Here is an 18,681-nt window from a genome sequence, read left to right on the forward strand (position 1 = left end):
ACGTGCTGTCCTTCACCCAAGGCTCCTGAGGTGTTGAGGGAGGACTGGGCTGTGGTCACTTTGCAGTGTGAATGGGGGTGGGGAGGGGAGTTGGGGTGAGCAAAGTCATGCTGCCCACTGGGGCCATCTGCAGGGCTTTGGGGGATAGTTCAATGGCCGGGCCCTACACCAGACACTATTTAAATTAGTTAGTCTGAAAGTGGGGCCAGGACTCCTACATTTTAAAGCTCCTCAGTTGATCCCAGTGGGTCCCCAGGGCCAGGAACCTGTTGCAGACTGCATGTTCCTTCAGCCACTTAACCTTTAACACAATTGTTCATGAGTATCAGCTGGGGTGCCCACCAGAGAAATGGAATCCCAGGCCCCTCCCCTGTACATTCAGATCGAGTGGGTCTGGAGGGCAGGCACCTATATTTTTAACAAGCTCCCCCATGATTCTTACCATCAGAAAAGCTTGGGAGGAGCTGCCTTAATAAAATGTACTCTCATAAGTAATGTGATCATGCTCATTACTGTCTAATACTGATTGATTTGTCTGTTCATGTCTCTGACCGTCCCCGGCCCCAACCACAGACTCCCAAGTTCCAAGAGAACAGGGTTAGTGTCTGTCTTGTTCACTGTTCTCAGACTGGCACTTAGTAGTGTTGAAGGGAAAAACAAAGTCAGGGATTTACTCTGGGAAGAGTGAGGAAGAAGCTATTTGTGTGCCTCTTCTGCGCCATAGAAGTCTCTACTCTTCTCTTCTTCCCGAGGGAAAAATCACAGACTTCCTGAGGACCCCCCCCCCCCCAAAAAAAAAAGAAAATCTAAGTACGCTCTTGCCAGCTTGAGGCTCTCTGGAAAAGATATTTTTTTACCTACCTGGTAGGGCAGTGGCCACTCCCTGGGCCCCCACTGTCCCCACAAAGGACATCTTAGGTGCACCAGCATATGGGAACCTGGCTGAGCAGAGCCTCCCTGGGGACTTACAGAGCCAGCACACCTCTGATTATTACCAATAAATAAGGTTCTCTGGAAGATTTCATTTTCTACTAAATCTATACACTCCATGTATGTGTTCTGAAAGGCCTGGCTGCCGGGGGGACTTTGGTGATTTATTAGCTCCTAACTGGGCAACTAGGCTCCTTGAAAATCATTGGCAGTCTCCGGAGGGATAATTAAGAGCAAAAGAGAGGGGAAAAAGGCTTTATTGCAAGAAACTGGTTCTTAAAACGAAACCTGCTAACCCCCTGCATGCTGAGCCAAGTGCAGGCGCAGCACCTGTGGCCGTTTATCCTCATCTGGTGGAGAGGAGAAAGGAGGACCACTTCCTTCCAGGTCCACAGCCCTGAATCCTTACACTTACGTGACCCTGCAGCTAAACATGAAGTCCCAGCTTGAACTCCATCAACAATTTCTCATTGCTCACAGGATGAAGCCACCCCGGGCTCTGGCCAGACTGGACGATTCAGGGTTCTCTCCACAAGACTGTATTTCATGCTAAGGGATCTTTCACATGTTGTGCCCTTTAGGTGAAGCCCTCTGTAGCCTGTCAAGGCAAAACTTCAGCTCTTAGCTCATCATCACTTCCACCAGGGAGCCCTCCCTGCTCCCCTTCTTTCCTCCTTCCTGGAGGACTTAGGCATTTGTTACCCTTGTGATTCCATGGTGCCCCATAGTGTAAGGTCATGGAAGGCAGGGATCATGACTGTTACATCTCTACATCAACAATGCTTATCCTATGTCTGGTAGGCACGCATGTATTCATTCATTAAAAAAAGCATTCATGAAGCACCTACTGTGTGCCAGGGATACAAAGATAAGCAGAGTGTAGCCTCTGTCCTCAAGGAGTTAACAGCCTTGTGGAAACAGGAGTGTGTGTGGGGGGTGTCCTCATTTCCCAGTGTGAGGGTCAGGACCTGAACCTAGCTTCCTACAAGGGCTGGGGGTTTCTTCCATCTGACAAGAGGGGCAATGCCTAAACCCAGTTTCCCCCATAGGTCATCAAGGTGCTGGACAGCTGGCTTTCCCAAATAACACTTGTAAATAGCTGGCAGCCCAGCCCAGCCTGCCTGGTGTCCCAGTGGTGTGGTTGTCCCCCAACTGGCAGGGCTGCACTCACCCCTGCCCCATAAGAGAAGAAGCTGATGGAGATGTAGGGGCAGAGTCCCTCCCCTGGAGCATAAGCCCAGTGTGTCCAGGCTCTGGCATGTCCCTGGGGGCAATGTCAGAAAACAGTAACCCCACGCCTGCCTCTTCTACTGAAACCCATGGTGTGCAAGTTTACCCAGTACAGCCTGACTATTCTCTCTTCCCAACCTTGTGCATTATGGAATTTGTCCTGGGTCCTGCCGTGTGACAGAGACCAGAAAGGGACCCTCCTTGGGTGAGATATCCATACAGAGATGTTTGGGGGCAGTGGACTACTCTAGTGGTTGGCGGGGAGTATGGGATTTGGAATCAAAGAGACCCCTGCTAACCACAGAAATGGGCACATAGTTTATTTCACTGAGCATAACGTGTCCCAGGTTCATCCGTGCTATCACTGGTGGCAGGGTTTCTTTTTTTTTTTTTAATGGCTGAGAGAAATAAGCCAGACACAGAAAGACAAATACTATACGATTTCACTTAAACGTGGAATCCCTATGTTGAACTTACAGAACTGGAGAGTAGGGTAGTGGCTGCTAGGGGCGGGTGGGAGGGGGCAATAGGGAGATGTTAGTGAAAGGGTACAAGCTTCCAGTTCTAAGATGAATAAGTCCCAGGGATCTAATTACAGCATGGTGACTCTAGTTAACAATACTCCATTGTATACTTGAAATTTGCTAAGAGAGTAGATCTTAAGTCTCATCGCTCATGCACATGGTAACTATATAAGGTGACGGGTATGTTAATTAACTTGACTGTGGTAATCATTTCACGATGTATGCGTGTATGAAATCATCACGTTCTCTATCTTTTTTTGAAAAGAAAGCAACAAATGTGCAGCATGCATCGGCCATAGCCGTGGTCTGCTGAGAGCTGAATGTTTATATCCTCCCTCAAATTCATACTTTGAAGCCCGACCTGCACCACCGCCCACCCCCGCACTCCATGTGACCGACCATCTTTGGGGAGGGGGCTGTGGGAGGTGATGAGGTCTTGAGAGTGAAGTCCTCACAAATGGGCTTAGTGCTATTATAAGGATAAAAGCAAGAGAGTTGATCTCCCCCACCACAGCAAGATCCAGCAAGAAGCTGTCTGCAAACCAGGAAGAGAGCTCTCACCAGGAACCAACCTGACCGGCAATCTGATTTTGGATTTCCAGCCTCTGGAGCCGAGAGAAGTAAATGCCTGTTGTTGAAGCCCCGCCACCCCGCCATGGTAGTGTTGTGATAGTAGCCGGGGCTGACAGAGATGTGGGTCACCGATGCCCTGGACATAAGCTAGTGCCTGTCGCACAGTGGCCAGTGGGGGGTGGTGGTGGTGCTGCGAGGTTCTCAGTTCTATGGGAGAACTGCCTCCCTCAGTCTCCACGTGAACTCCAGGAGGCCACCAGCCTCACTATTCCTGCTTGCTGGCAGAGGAAATTGGGGCACTGAAAACACACGTCATCGCCAAAGCAACAGCAAGATGCAGAATCTGGACTCAAGTGTGACTCTAACACTAGAAGAAAACGTGAGAATGTAAAATTAATCTTGGCATGAGGACAGCCTTTCTAAGCATGAGACAAAAATCATGAAGGAAGAAACTGAAAAGTTAGGCTATGTGAAAAATGGAAGTCTCCGGGATGGAAAAAAAAGCCCACCATAAATAGAATAGAGGGAAAATGACCCCTTGGAAACATATCTGCAGCATGTGAGACTGAGAAACGAAAGGATGACTTCACATATGTTGCTTCGAAGTTCTTGAAAATTAGTAAGAAAAAGAGAACAAGCCAGTAGAATAAAGGCACACAGGCCCTGAGAAGAGTTAATAGTAAAGGAGCTTGGATTAAAAGAAATACATGAAAAGATACTCCATCTCTCGCAAAGTTATAGAAATGCAAATTAAAACCACGATGAGATAGTATCCACCTTAAACGTTGAAAAAATACATTTAAAAAATGATAACAGTTATTGCTGGCAATGGTGTGTTGAACTAGTAAGCACTCTCCCATATCGGGAGGAGTGTCAATGGGTGCAGCAGGAGGGCAATTAGAGAGGATCTCCCCAAATGTAAAATGCACCCTTTATTTATTTATATTTAAAGATTTTATTTATTTATTCATGAGACACACACACACACACACAGAGGCAGAGACACAGACAGAGGGAGAAGCAGGCTCCATGCAGGGAGCCCGATGTGGGACTCGATCCCGGGACCCCAGGATCATGCCCTGGGCCGAAGGCAGGTGCTCAACCACTGAGCCACCCAGGGATCCCTTAAAATGCACCCTTTAATCCAGCAATTCCACTTCTGGAAATTTATTTGACCATGTGCACATGACCAGTGTGCAGGCGTGTTCGTTGCAGCCTCTGGGGCAGAGATGGGGAGGCCTGACCAGACTCCTGCTCTCACCTCCAGAGTAGAGCTGTTGGTAGAGGGCAGCCGCCCAGCCAACGACCACACTTCCAGCACCCACCGCATCCACGCGGGGTGCCGTGCCTGGTTCTTGCCACATCAGTGAGTAGAAGCGCAGTGTTAACCTGCAGCCAAGGTGCTTACGTAGCACTGTCACGTCCGTCCACCGGCTGAATGCAGAGGACTCTGGAGGCCCCAGGAGAGGGATGGACAGTAGTGTAGAGTGGGACTTTATTCCCACCTTTCCCTTTCTGCACTCAGTGGCTTTTTCTTTGCCCTTAACTATGTATTCCTCGTAGTTATAAAAAACCAGCTAATAAAAAAAAAAAAAAAACGATGTTAAGAAGTCTCCATTGATAACAGTTTGGGAAGAAGATGGCCTGTATGGAAGCAGTTTCGTGGAGTGAGGGGGAGGAAGCGTGTTTGGAGGAGCCGAGGTGTGGGTGGGGAAACAAGGCAATGTTCAGCTCCCCTCTCAAGAAGCTTGGCTCTTGAGAAAGGGGGGAGGGTGACCGTGGGTGTTGGATGAATGGTTTTTGCTGCTGCGTGTACAGCTCGGCAAGTTTCCAGGGAACTGGACCTCCATTTCTCAGGCCCCACCTGTGGCCTGCGTGGCCTGACCATGGGGACACTACAGGGCGACTTCTGGGGCCAGCTGCGGATTCCCACCCTCTTTCTCAGACTGGGCTTGGCTCCTTCCCCACACTTTAGCCTACCCTCCCCCTCTCCCCTGGGAGTGGGCCCCTTAAATCAGTGCTTTTCACACATTCCTGGGCATCTGAAACTCCTGGGGGTGGGGTGTCCTGCTGGAACGCAGATTCCGATTGGTTCAGTCTAGGGAGGGGGCCTGAGACTCTGCAGTGTGACCAGCTCTGCAGGGAGGCTGACCTGCGGGTGCAGGACCACGGTGTGCGCAGCAAGGTCTCACAGGAGTCCTGGTGATACTGGCACAAAGGAAACACTCAGTGGATGCTCACTGAATTCAGGGGAATTAGCTAATTCTGCTTATTTAGTTTTTATTGAGATGTTTGTTAACTGACACACAACATTAGTTTCAAGTGTGCAACGTGACTGGCTGTCCCCATATATTACAGGACAATCACCACGGTAAGTCTAGTTAGTATCCATCACTACACAGTGACACATTTTTTTTTTTCTCCTGATGAGAATTTCTAAGATCTAGTCTCTTAGCAACTTTCAAATATACCATATTATTAACTGTAGTCACCATGCTGTGAATAGTTCAAGTCTTTTTGATTTTTAAAAAGCGAATCCTCCGTCCTTTCACCCTCTCCTGCCACAGTCCTAGAGCTCTCCTTTTCTCCCCGAAGTTCTTGAAATAAAGCTTGGTGGCTCCTCACATTCATCCTCCACTTGTCCCATGTGCCACCCCCCCTCACCCTGTGAGGTGTCGCTCTGTGACTACACCCCCAAATGGCAGTCCCAGTTCCATCCTGGTCTTGTCACACTTCCCCGTGGCATCAGAGGCGCCCACTCCCTACTTCGTGAGAAATGTGTTTTTTCTTGGCTTTGGGAACATCTTTTGGTCTTCTTCTCCATGCATATTTATTTTCCCTCAACTTGCCATCTATCTCCTCGTGTTTCACTTAATGACCCCACTACCCGCCAGCTGCCCCAGCAACCTGGCATCTAATCCAACTGGTAACCCCAGCAATCTGGCATCTAATCCAACTGGTAATCCAACTGGTAAGCTCCAGCCAGCCCAGGAGCGTGCAGCTTCCCCTTCCGGGGTCAGGGCTGCAGGGAGCAGCTCTGCGCTTCTCTCCAGCTCGGCCCTGGCTTCTAGTACCATCCTGAGCCTGCTCACTCTTGTGTGACCTTCCCCAGTGACGCCAGCATCCAGGAAGCAAGACAGTACCTGGCGGCCACCAAGTGGTAGTAAGGCTACCAGTGATGGTGCCAAGTGGTGGCTTAGGGGATCTTCACCCCCCTCCCAGTCTCCCGAAGACAATTTTTGTGAAAAGAGATGGAGGAAGGAAGGGTGGGCTGGGGGAGGCAAGAACACCCCTGAAGGGCATCTGACACTGGCAGACTGGCTCCGTTACAAATGCCCAACTGCCAACAGACAAAGAGGGCCTCGGCACAGCTAGCAATTCCAGCACATTCGTCTGGCCAAGCCACACTCCCGTTCCACACGACTATTTCAAACCTTTCCCACTCTCTGCCAATGATCAAAGCCTGCCCTTTCCCACCCCTCTCTGCTGCCGAGCTCACATCCTCCACAGAGAACTAAAGAAGCCCTTAGGATGGAATGTTCTCACTATCCCGCTGCCAAATACAGAAGGTCTGCCCCATGACCAGCCACAGGCTGAGGCTGGAGGCGGTCGGCCCGGTGGCCTTCTGATGCCCCTGTGTCCCCATCTCCACCTCCCAGTGTCTCCTGCCTGCAGGAGTCTCCACCCTCCACCTGTGCCCTCCTGTGCTGGGATCCACTCCAAGGACCTGTCACTCCTTCCCAGTTCTGAATGCTCCCCAGGCATCTGTGGACTCCCCAGCCAATGATCAGATGAGTCAGAGAGTTTATGTTAGTTTTTAACACCAAGCTTTACAATCTCACACTCCAGAGTCCCTGGGGCTACTAAGTTTTGCAGGGAGGAGTTGCAAGGCTGCCCCACTTGCTGCAGCATAACAGTGTCCCCTAGTGGGAGGTGATCCAACTGCAGCTGTTGGAGTGAACACCCACTGCCTGCCCCTTGCAATTCTCCCCTTGCAGGCACGGAGAAATTAGGCACAGACAGGAGTCTTTACCACCTTGTCTCCAGCACATGCAAGTGTATCAGAATACATTAAGCTCCAAGGTTGCAAAGAGTTAGCTAGGGCTGGCTTTCCGATCATGCAGGGAGTAAGGAAAGCAGGGGACAGTGCTGCTGGGAAGTCAGCTGCTGGAGTATCATCCAGGCCTCTGATGCGCCCAACCCCACATGTAGGATTACTGAGTCAACAACACTTCTGCAGGGTCCAAGGCCTGCCCAAACTGTACAAACCTGGATTCTTGTCCAGGCTATGGTGTAGACAGTCCAGCTCTGTACTTCAGATCTGGAAAGCATTCAGGATGCCCCTGTACATTAAGCTAGCAGATGCTCTTGAATCCCATAATCCTACCTTTTCTGGTCTCCAGGCCTTTGCTCTTCTTCCTGCCTGGGCCACTTTCCCTGCTCTTCCCATGGCTAGTCCTTCTCTCCTCTGGTCTGTTTACCTGTTACCCACCACTCTCGGATATCTAAACCCCATGGTTTATTTCCTGCAAAGCTCTAAGCAGGATCCGTAATCATCTTGCTTATCTGGTTGTAGATCTAATGCCTTTCTCCCCAGTTGGTTTGCAAACCCCATCAGGGAAGGACAGTGTTATCCCTGCTGACTGCGCTATCTTTGGTCCTTCTCACTGTGCTGTCCTGTTACAAGCCAAAAGACAATGACTCATGCTGGCTTGAATGTAGAACATGGGAAGGAATCAATGGTTGGATCGAGAAGACCTGAGCTCCTTGAGGAAATCCAGCAGGCCAAGCTCTTCTATAGAAAGGGCTTCCCAAAGTGCAGTCACGTCTCATCTGTTGTGTGCAAGCGATTCATGGACGGAGCTTACGTGTAAGTTTATTTTAATGTATTTTAGAAAACTGGAACTAGGACATTTCCTTTATTTCACAGATTTCATTGCTGAGGCAGAGGCTTAAATATGTAGTGAAGGCAGAAAATGTGAACTGATCTAAAGACGAATGTTAAGTAAGTAATAGTACAAATGGCACATGAATATGGAAAAAAGATCCTTTAATGACTGGTCTGGGAAACTCTGGCTTAAAGCAATGTTGGTAGGGGCCAAAGGGAATCCAAGGCAGAGTAATGTGGACCTACACTCATTCAACAAACAATTATTAAGCACCCACTGTTTGCTAGCCATTGTGCTAAGTGCTGAGGTATGGCTCTAAATAAAACAGATATACTATGGGGGCACCTGGGTGGCTCAGTGGTTGAGTGTCTGCCTTTGGCTCAGGTTGTGACCCTGGTATCTTGGGATCAAGTCCTGCATCAGGCTCCCCACAGGGAGCCCACTTCTCTCTCTACCTATGTCTCTGCCTCTTTCTCTCTCATGAATAAATAAATACAATATTTTTAAAAAACCAGATGCAGTATGAAGCCTCTGGTCTGGTGGAATTGATGATGGACAAATAAGTAAGTATAGAATTACAATGTGGGGTGAAGGAAAAGAAGAGCAAGCTTAACAAGGGAATTGTGTGGCCAGAGAAACCCAGGGCGGGGGGTGGGGGACATGTGAGCAGAAGGTCAAGAGATGAGTATAGGTTTGGGCAAAAAGACCAAGAAAGACAGGAGAAGACAAGAGGATAAGAAACAATGGGCATGGATGAGGTAAGCTGGTACTGCAGAGAAGCTAAAAATGCATTAGCAGGGATCCCTGGGTGGCGCAGCGGTTTGGCGCCTGCCTTTGGCCCAGGGCGCGATCCTGGAGACCCGGGATCGAATCCCACATCGGGTTCCCGGTGCATGGAGCCTGCTTCTCCCTCTGCCTGTGTCTCTGCCTCTCTCTCTCTCACTGTGTGCCTATCATAAATAAATAAAAAAAAATTTTAAAAAAATAAAAAAAAAAAAAAAATGCATTAGCAAATGACGCTGGTAGCAGGGAAGAGCAGAGCTAGTGGCACAGAAAATTAAAATCAGAACACGGCTGAGCCTGATCTTGAGCTTCTCAAGGAATAGTCCACAAGACTGAACTGATGAGGGAGGAGGTGACATGGAAGACAGAACTGTCATAGGCAATTCACAGTCTGCAATGTTATTGAAGAGGAAATCTAAAACAAACCGGGCAGAGCAATAGGCCAGATTTCACCAAGGAGGTATTTCTGGAGATAAAGGATGGCTATGTGGGCAGATCAAAGGCCAACTGAGTCCTAACAAAAGAAAACCCACATCCAGGTATGCATCTATCTATCCATCCATCCATCCGCCCACCCTTCCATCATCCATCCATTCATCCATCTACCCATCCGCCCATCCATCATCCATCATCCATCCATCCATCCACCCACCCAGCCATCATCTATCTATACACACACATATCAGAACAAACATTTTACTACAAAAAAGTTACAAAAGCTATTTAAGTATTATAAGTACCCAAAATGGATAAAGCAAACAAAAATGAATTTTCTACAAAATCAAGCCAGGCGAGTACTTTGCAGCAGCATCAAATGCTAGAAAAGCACAGATTATCATTCACAGAGTTTTGAAAAAAAAAATTGTGATTCTCAGTACTTAGCCAATTTGCTTGTGAAGGCAAAAGAAAAGCATTACAAGATGTGCAACAGCTTTAAAAGCATTCCACCTTGCTCTCCAGAAAGTTCCTTGAAAATGAAAGCAATGATCTACGTGATGGTGAGAAAGAATTCGAGAATGGGGAAGTTGTGCATAAAAGGGAACAAGGGGGAGGTCCAGACAGCGAACAAATTCAGCTTCTAATATCACAATTTTCCTTTAAAAATATAAAAAATCATTCATACCTCCATCAAGTTAAAAAATTAGTTATTTGATAAATCAAACCCAACATCCCAGATTAAATTAACAAAGAAGCTGGTGACAGAGGAAGAAGGGGAGAGGGGCAGAGTGAAAGTGTATGAGGCTCTCTCCCAAAGGGCACTGCCTACCCGTTTGCTCTATTAGAGCAGAGTAAAATGAAAATTACAAAAAGAACAAGTATCTTCCCAAACACTGGAAAATAAAAAGAGCAAAGAAAATGCAGCTCATATAACAAAGGAGATGGGAAAGGAAAGCCGGGAAAAAAAATAGCCAAAATTGTAGAGCAAGATGACAGAAATGTACAAGTAGGAATGATTGTGGTAATATTAAAAATTACTGAAAATAGGCTAAACACTATAATTTTTAAAAAAGATAACAATAAAGATTTCTCATTCTAAAATGAAACCTAGTCATTTTTGTGTTTATAGGACCACCCCAGGACCCAAAGACAGAAACAATTTATTTGAAAATGGAGAGGTTCAGATACATCAGGAAGATGCCAGTCTAAAGAAAGCTAGACTTTCTTTGGTATTAATACCAGAAAAAGTAGGATCCAAGGCAGAGACATTAAATGAGACAAAGTGGATCATTTAATATCAATAAAGGGCCCAAGTCACAGCAGAATTTCTATATAACATGGTGGATCAAACACAGTGTTTATCTCCACTCTCTCTTGGGTCACCTCTAAATTCATTATGAATGGATAAAAAAATATATAAAGTCAACATATTAAGAGACAGGGTGAGGAGTTGGTGGCAGACAGCAAATAGAGACATGGTTTTGGAAGAAGGGAGGCTGACCTGTGAGGGGTCCTGGAAGAGAGAGCCAAAACATCAGTGGCTGCGGGATGGGGAGGTCGCTAATGGGAAGAAAGGGATTCTCGTTACAGAATTTTCTGGAATTGGAGCAGAGAGCCGGGTGGGGTGAGAGGCACAGGCAAATGTATAGTCAGTGTCAGAGATCTCTAGAAGCAGCAGCTACATTGCAGAGCTTGCCCCCAACCCTAGAGCCAGGCCTTGGCCCTGCTCCTATTAGGGAAAGGGGGGGGGGGGGTTATGCTTTGGAGCTGCTGAGCCAGGCGGCCCCCAGACTCCGGTCCCCAGACTCCTGCTGGCAGGCCCATCTACCCCAGGCTGACAAGGGGAAGCTCCCTGCCCAGTCAAGGTTTCAGTAGTATCTACCAAAGCATAATTTATTAAAAGAAAAGCTGTCACGTCCCATTGAGATCCATTATCATCACATCTAATACGAAATCATAATTCAGTGCAGAAATAGGTCAGAAGAAAAAAACGATCATCTCAACAGATTCCAGAAAGGCACTTAGTAAATTCAACATCCATTGCTAATCAAGAAAAAAATAATCTTAAGAAAGCAGGAAGGCTGCCTCTAACATGAGAAAAGAACAACCATCTCAAACCCATAGGCACTAGCAGATTGAAGGATGAAATAATACCAACAGCTAGCATTTATTGAGCGCCACGGGGCAGGTATGGCTCAAAGTGCTTTCACATGTATTATCTCATTTAAACTTCATCCCAGTATCACCAGGTAGGTATTTGTATTAGTCTTATTATTCACATAAAGAACTTTAGCATAGAGAAGTAACCTGCCCAAAGGCCCAAGGTACTGACTGGTGAAGCCAGGATATACCCCAAGCATTTCGACTCTAGTGACTCCATGCTGGTAACCTACAGGCTACAAGTCTCATTAAAGTTAGGCAAGGCAAAGATGCCTCCTAACACAATTAATATTTAATACTGTTCTATAATTTATAGACAGTTCAATTAAAACTTTAATAAATGGAGAGATGGGAAGTCATAACATTAGAAAGACATCCATTCTTCTCAAATTAATCTATAAATCAAATGTAATAGCAATCTAAATCCCAAGAGGATTTTAAAAATTGAATTTGACATTACAATTACAGAGTTTCTTTTGGATGAATAAATTAAAGATAAGAGCTAATGCACTGTGCTGGAAGGAAGAAGAATCATGGGCAGGAAACTACAATGTCACAAAATATATATTATGAAGCTGTAGTAATTAAAACAGTGTGGTTCTAGCTTGGGAATAGGCAAGTGGATGAACAGAATCAGAAATCAGAAATAAGCACACCTACATAAAAAGCACATAGTAAAAGTGGCATTTTAAGTCAGCTGGGAAATTATGGCTCACTGGGACTTTGTTGGGGGCAATTAGAAAATTGTGGAAAAAATGGAATCAAGTTTCCTCATTATTATACCTACACCAATGTGAATTCAAAACACATGAAGTAATTCAAAGTGAAAAAGAAAACAGTGGAGTAAAGTTTTAAAATATCACTAAATATGTATATATTCTTGAGAATTGGGAAAGCTTTAGACTCATAATACCAAAGGAAGAAAGCAAAGAAAAAGACTTTAATATAACTGCATAAAATTTTAAAGTTTTGGGAGACCCCCAAAAAAATCACCATAAGGGGAAATAAAATGCAAAAGAACAAACTGTGTTTTCTATATAATAGATAAATATTTTATTTCTGTAATAAATAGAGTTTTATAAATCAGTAAATACCCCACCAACAAACTGAGGAGAAGACACAATTCCTGAAAGAAAATATAAAATTGGAAAAATATTAAAATTCATCAGGTATCAAAGAAACACAAATTAAATCCAAAGAAGACAGCATTCTGACCTATCACAAAATTGAGAATTATTTAGTGTTATCCATGGTGCACAGAAACCTGGTGGGTTTTGCAAATAAGTTTAATTTTTGTAGAAGGCACTCTAGAATTTGTTGTGTTGGAATGTTAAGATATCTGCAGGCAGATATATATTTTAAGGACATGCAACATAGAATTATCCATTTAATGTGGTAAAATATAATATTAGAAACAACCTAAATATACACAATATTTCACTGATTAAGTGATGGTACATGCATTTAATGAAATGCTTTGCTATGATTATATATAATGTTTCAGAAAATAAGACATGGGGAAAATGATGGTTCTAAACTGGTTTAAAAAAAAGGTCAGAAAACACTACATACACACGATAGCTGGTCTCCGTGTGTGTGCAAGTACGTATACCTGGATATCCAAAGGAAGGACATAGTTACCCCCACGATATTCTGATATCTTCTACTTCTCCTAACTACATGTAAAAATATAGGACCTGCTGTTCATGATGACTTTTCTTGAAAGATGTGTAGAACAGCCTGTTCTTTGTTTGACAGTCATACAAGATCCTTCCCCACTTTGCTCCTGAAGCATTTACAAATTTTAAATAGGAAATGCAGTATGGACAGAGAGTCCATCTCAGTCAAATAACTTATAACAGCAACCTAAAAAGGAAAGAAGGTGCACATGCATAGAATATACTGGGTGATACAGAAGAATAGGAGGGTAGGCCTCTAGGAAGGAAAACTGGAAGGCTAGGGGCTGGGAGGAAACTCGTTTTCCATGACATATCCTTTTTGCATCCTTTGACCTTTTTTTTTTTTTTTTTTTGTCAAATGCACTTTTCTCTTTTCTTTCTCTCTCTTTCTTTCTCCTTCCTCCCTCCCTCCTTCCCTCCCTTCTTTCTCTTTTTCTCTTTCTTTCTTTCTCTTTCTTTCTCTCTTTCCCTCTTTCTTTCTGAGACTGTGTGCAAGCAGAAGGGGCAGAGTAGGAGAGAGAATCCTAGGCCGGCTCCACTCCCAGCACGGACTCATGGCTTGATCCCACGACCCCAGGATCATGACCTGAGCCAAAATCAAGAGTCAGATGCTTAACCAACTGAGCTACCCATGTGCCCCTCAAATTCATTTTTTTTTTTTCAAATGAAGAGGAAACATATAGGCTTTGGAGCCAGGCACGATTCTAAGTTCGAATCTCTGTCTTGCCACTCACTCATGCGTGGCCTCGGGCAAGTCACTAACCTCTCTCTGAGTCAGTTTCCCCACTAAAGGGGGAAAAAAGAAAAGTCTTGCAGGACTGTGTGAAGGACTGATGACATATGGAAATTTCCCAGTGTGCTCGCTGGCACGTAGTAGGCGCTTGTTAGTTGTAGTTATTATGATTAATCTTGTACCTGCCGGAGACTGTAGGGAGAGCCGGAGCAGAATCTAATTATCCATGCTGGAACAAAGCCAGGATACCTGAGTCTTGCAAAACATGCTGTTGAATGTTCAATCAAGATATGTAAGTACACACAGCCGCAGAACATACCCAGTGCTTTCCCCCAGGGCTGGGGAAGTAAAATGCATTTTACCATGGCACATCTGCTCGTTTTTTAAAATTCCACAACTAATTAACCAGAATCCTCATCAGCAATCTCCTTGTGGATTAACTAAACATGTCAGCAAACCCTGGCCCTTTTCTGTTAAACACAGGCGATTTCTTCTACCCACTAGTGCCTCCAGCAAGATGCTGAATGCTTGGGGAGTTGAACAGAAAACAAAATCCAACTTTCACTTAACCCACTGAAAGGCATTCCTCATGCTGCAGGTCAGTATGCTGGGTCTTTAAAATGAGGAAGGCATGCTAACTTATCAGTAACCCCACAGACTCTGGGGTCTGATATGACTTATTGACCACCCCTTACCGGAGAAGTTGCTGGTAAGTTACTTGACCCTCTCTAAGCCTCAATTTTTTCTCATCTGTGAAATGGGGCCAATTATGGTGCTTACCTCATAGGATTATTCTATTAGTTAAGGGTAAAGATGGCTTAGAATTAAATGTATACAATTAAATTGGTGGTGCTTGGCAAGGCCTCAAAAAAAAAAAAAAAAGGGTAACAGGCAAATGTGCTTTTGCATTAGAAGACCCAAAGGGAGGATGATGTCCTCATGAGTGCAATGGAAAGAAAAATGTATGATGTACACATAAACTTTGTGTAGAAAGATGTATGGATGTATGTAGCTCCACTCTCTTTAAGGAACCAGAAAAAATAGTTGCAAAGAACAACACATTGTCCTCGGTGTTAAGCTTATAAATTATTTGCTTATTAAGTATCTCCAAGACAAAAAGTGAGGAAAACTGTTTAAAGGTGTGATTCCATTATAATCAAAGCCATATCCCGAAACTAATGTAATACTGTGTGTCCACTATATTTCAACAAAAAACAAAAACACATTTTCAATGGTTTCAAGGGGAAAAAATACAGCAATGCTCCTTTAAGAAGAAAATCCCTTTAGAAAACCCTAAAGTCTGGTGATTATTGTGATTATCTAATGGGATCTCTCATATATCAACATTATTCAAGGGATGCGCTATCATATAAATGTGATTATTATTTAACTCTACATACTTTTTAGAAAAGTAATTTTCTGATTAGTAAGGAGGTCAAAGGAGAGATGTCAGAAGCTTTTTTTCCCCTTTCTGATTGTACAATACGGTCTTGAGGAAGATATGGTTGTTTTTTCTTTTTAATAGTGGAAGAAAGTAGCCACTATTTAACTGCTATGCCTTCAAATCAAACTTAGAAATAGTCACTGCTACAAAGGCAGTTCTTTAGTCTGTTTTATTTTTAAAGAAATATTTTTTTCTTAAACATTTTATTTATTTATTCGTAAGAGACAGAGAAAGAGAGCAGCAGTGACATAGGCTGAGGGAGAAGCAGGCTTCCTGCAAAGGGCCTTATGTGGGACTCGATCCCCAGCTCCAGGACCATGCCCTGAACTAAAGGCAGACGCTCAACTGCTGAGCCACTCAGGCGTCCCAAGAAATATTTTTGTCAAAAATCCATTATTCCCCAACTGAGAGCCTTTTGCCTAAGATCAAGAAAAAGACAAGTATGTTCACTCTTACCAGTTCTATTCAACATAGTACTGGAAGTCCTAGCCACAGCAATCAGACAATAGAAAGAAATAAAAGGCATCCAAATTGGTAAGGGAGAAGTAAAATTTTTACTATTTGCAGATGACATGATACTATATATAGAAAACCCAAAAGACTCCACCAAAAAAACTGCTAGAACTTATAAATGAATTCAGGAAAGTCACAGGATACAAAATCAGTCTATGGAAATCTGTTGCATTTCTATACACCAATACTGAAGCAGGAGGAGGAGAAATGAACAATCCCATTTACAACTGTGCTAAAAATAATAATTACTTATGCATAAACACAGCCCAAGAGGTGGAAGACCTGTACTCTGAAAGCTATAAAACACTGATGAAAGAAATTAAAGAGGACACAAAGAAATAGAAAGCATTCCCTGTGCTCGTGGATTGGAAGAACAAATATTGTTAAAATGCCTATACTACCCATAGCAATCTACATAGTTAATGCAATCCCTATCAAAATACCAAAAGCATTTCTCACAGAGCTAGAGCAAACAATCCTAAAATTTGTATGGAACCACAAAAGACCCTCAAATAGCCAAAGTAATCTTGAAAAAGCAAAGCAAAGCAGGAGGCATCACAATTCCAGGCTTCAAATTATATACTACGAATGTACAGTAACCAAAACAGTGTGGTACTGGCACAAAAACAGACACATAGATCAACTGAACAGAACAGAAAACCCAGAAATAGACCCACAATTATATAGTCAATTAATCTTCAACAAGGCAGGAAAGAATATCCAATGGGAAAAAGATAGTTTCTTCAACAAATGGATGTTGGGAAAACTGGACAGCCACATGTAAAACAATGAAACTGACCACTCTCTTACACTATACACAAAAATAAATTCAAAATGGACTGAAAGCATAACTATCTTAGAAGCGAGCACAGGCAGTAGTTTCTCTGACACTGGCTGCAGCAACATTTTTCTAGCTATGTCTCCTGAGGCAAAGGGAAATAAAAGCAAAAATAAACTATTGGGACTACATTGAAATAAAAAGTTTCTGTACAGCAAAGGTAACAATCAACCAAACTAAAAACCTACTGAATGGGAGAAGATATTTGCAAATGACAGATCCAATAAAGGGTTAGTATCCAAAATACATAAAGAAATGATTCAAGGGCACCAGGGTGGCTCAGTTGGCTAAGCACCTGACTCTTGACTTCAGCTCAGGTCATGATCTCAGGGTTGTGGGTTGTGAGATGGAGCCCCACATTGGGCTCCATACTGGGTGTGGAGCCTGTTTAAAATTCTTCCTCTCAATGCTCTGCATCACTTGCCATCAGGGAAATACAAATCAAAACCACAATGAGATACCACCTCACATCAGTGAGAAAGGGGAAAATTTACAAGGCAGGAAACCACTGCACTGTTGGTGGGAATGTGAACTGGTGCAGCCACTCTGGAAAACTGTGTGGAGGTTCCTCAAAGAGTTAAAAATAGACCTGCCCTACGACCCAGCAATTGCACTGCTGGGGATTTACCCCAAAGATACAGATGCAGTGAAACGCCAGGACACCTGCACCCCGATGTTTATAGCAGCAATGTCCACAATAGCCAAACTGTGGAAGGAGCCTCGGTGTCCATCGAAAGATGAGTGGATAAAGAAGATGTGGTTTATGTATACAATGGAATATTACTCAGCCATTAGAAGCAACAATTACCCACTATTTGCTTCCACGTGGATGGACCTGGAGGGTATTATGCTGAGTGAAATGAGTCAATTGGAGAAGGACAAACATTATATGGTCTCATTCATTTGGGGAATATAAAAAATAGTGAAAGGGAATAAAGGGGAAATGAGAAAAAATGAGTGGGAAATATCAGAAAGGGAGACAGAACATGAAAGACTCTCATGCGCTGTTGGTGGAAATGTGAACTGGTGTAGTCACTCTGGACAACAGTATGCAGGTGCCTCAAAAAGTTAAAAATAGAACTACTCTCTTATCCAGCAATTGTGCTACTGGTTATCTACCCCCCCCAAAATACAAAAACACTAATTCAAAAGGACACATGCACCCATATGTTTATAGCAGCATTGGTCAATAGCCATATTATGGAAGCAGCCCAAGTGTCAATCAACAGATGGATAAAGAAGATGTGTTACATATATGTATACACACACACATACACACACACACACACACGGGAATACTGGTCAGCCATAAAAAGAATAAAACCTTGACATCTGCAACAACACGGATAGAGCTAGAAGAGTATTATGCTAAGTGAAATCAGTCAGAGAAAGACAAATACCATATGATCTCACTCATACGTGGAATTTAAGAAACAAAACAAATGAGCAAAGGAAAGAGAGAGTGAGACAAATCAAGGAACAAACTCTTAACTACAGAGAACAAACTGATGGTGACCAGAGGGGAGGTGGGAAGGGAGTGATGAGTGAAACTGGTGATGGGGATTAAAGAGGGCACTTGCTGTGATGAGCACTGGATGATGTATGAAGTGTTGAATCACTATACTGTACCCTTGAAAATAACATAACATAACATTCCAGTTAACTACACTGGAATTAAAACAAAAACTTAATATTCAAAAGTCCATATTTCCTAGGAAACGGGTAGAGGCAATTCCCCAATCTCAGGTCTTACCCTCACTTTCTGAGTTGTGGTAAACAAAACAAACAAAACATAAACGGGTTGAATGTAAAGCATGACCCCAAGGAAAAGTGTTTCAGTGCAGTAAATGCTCAGGCCTGAGTGGCAGTCCAGCGTCTCCCACTTTGAAGTTGAGGCACATGGAGCAAGTCACGACAGCTCTGAGACTCAGTTTCCACACATACGAA

At 44.0% G+C, this 18,681-nt stretch overlaps 1 protein-coding gene and 1 long non-coding RNA gene across 5 annotated transcripts in view; one reads left to right on the plus strand and one right to left on the minus strand.

Moving 5' to 3' along the window:
- LOC102153038 overlaps positions 1 to 4,307 on the plus strand; it is a 46,481-nt gene extending 42,174 nt beyond the window's left edge. For 2 of the 4 annotated variants that reach the window (XR_005360808.1, XR_005360809.1), the window contains exon 6: positions 2,950 to 4,307. This is a non-coding gene — a long non-coding RNA (uncharacterized LOC102153038). The remainder of the gene's footprint in view (positions 1 to 2,949) is intronic. The other 2 variants (XR_005360810.1, XR_005360812.1) reach the window with 1 other exon arrangement.
- Positions 1 to 18,681, minus strand: part of HS3ST2 (heparan sulfate-glucosamine 3-sulfotransferase 2) — a 90,507-nt gene that overhangs the window by 7,683 nt on the left and 64,143 nt on the right. The gene's annotated exons all lie outside the window — the stretch shown is intronic.

This window comes from Canis lupus, chromosome 6 (assembly GCF_011100685.1).
Source record: "Canis lupus familiaris isolate Mischka breed German Shepherd chromosome 6, alternate assembly UU_Cfam_GSD_1.0, whole genome shotgun sequence".
NCBI lineage: Eukaryota > Metazoa > Chordata > Mammalia > Carnivora > Canidae > Canis > Canis lupus.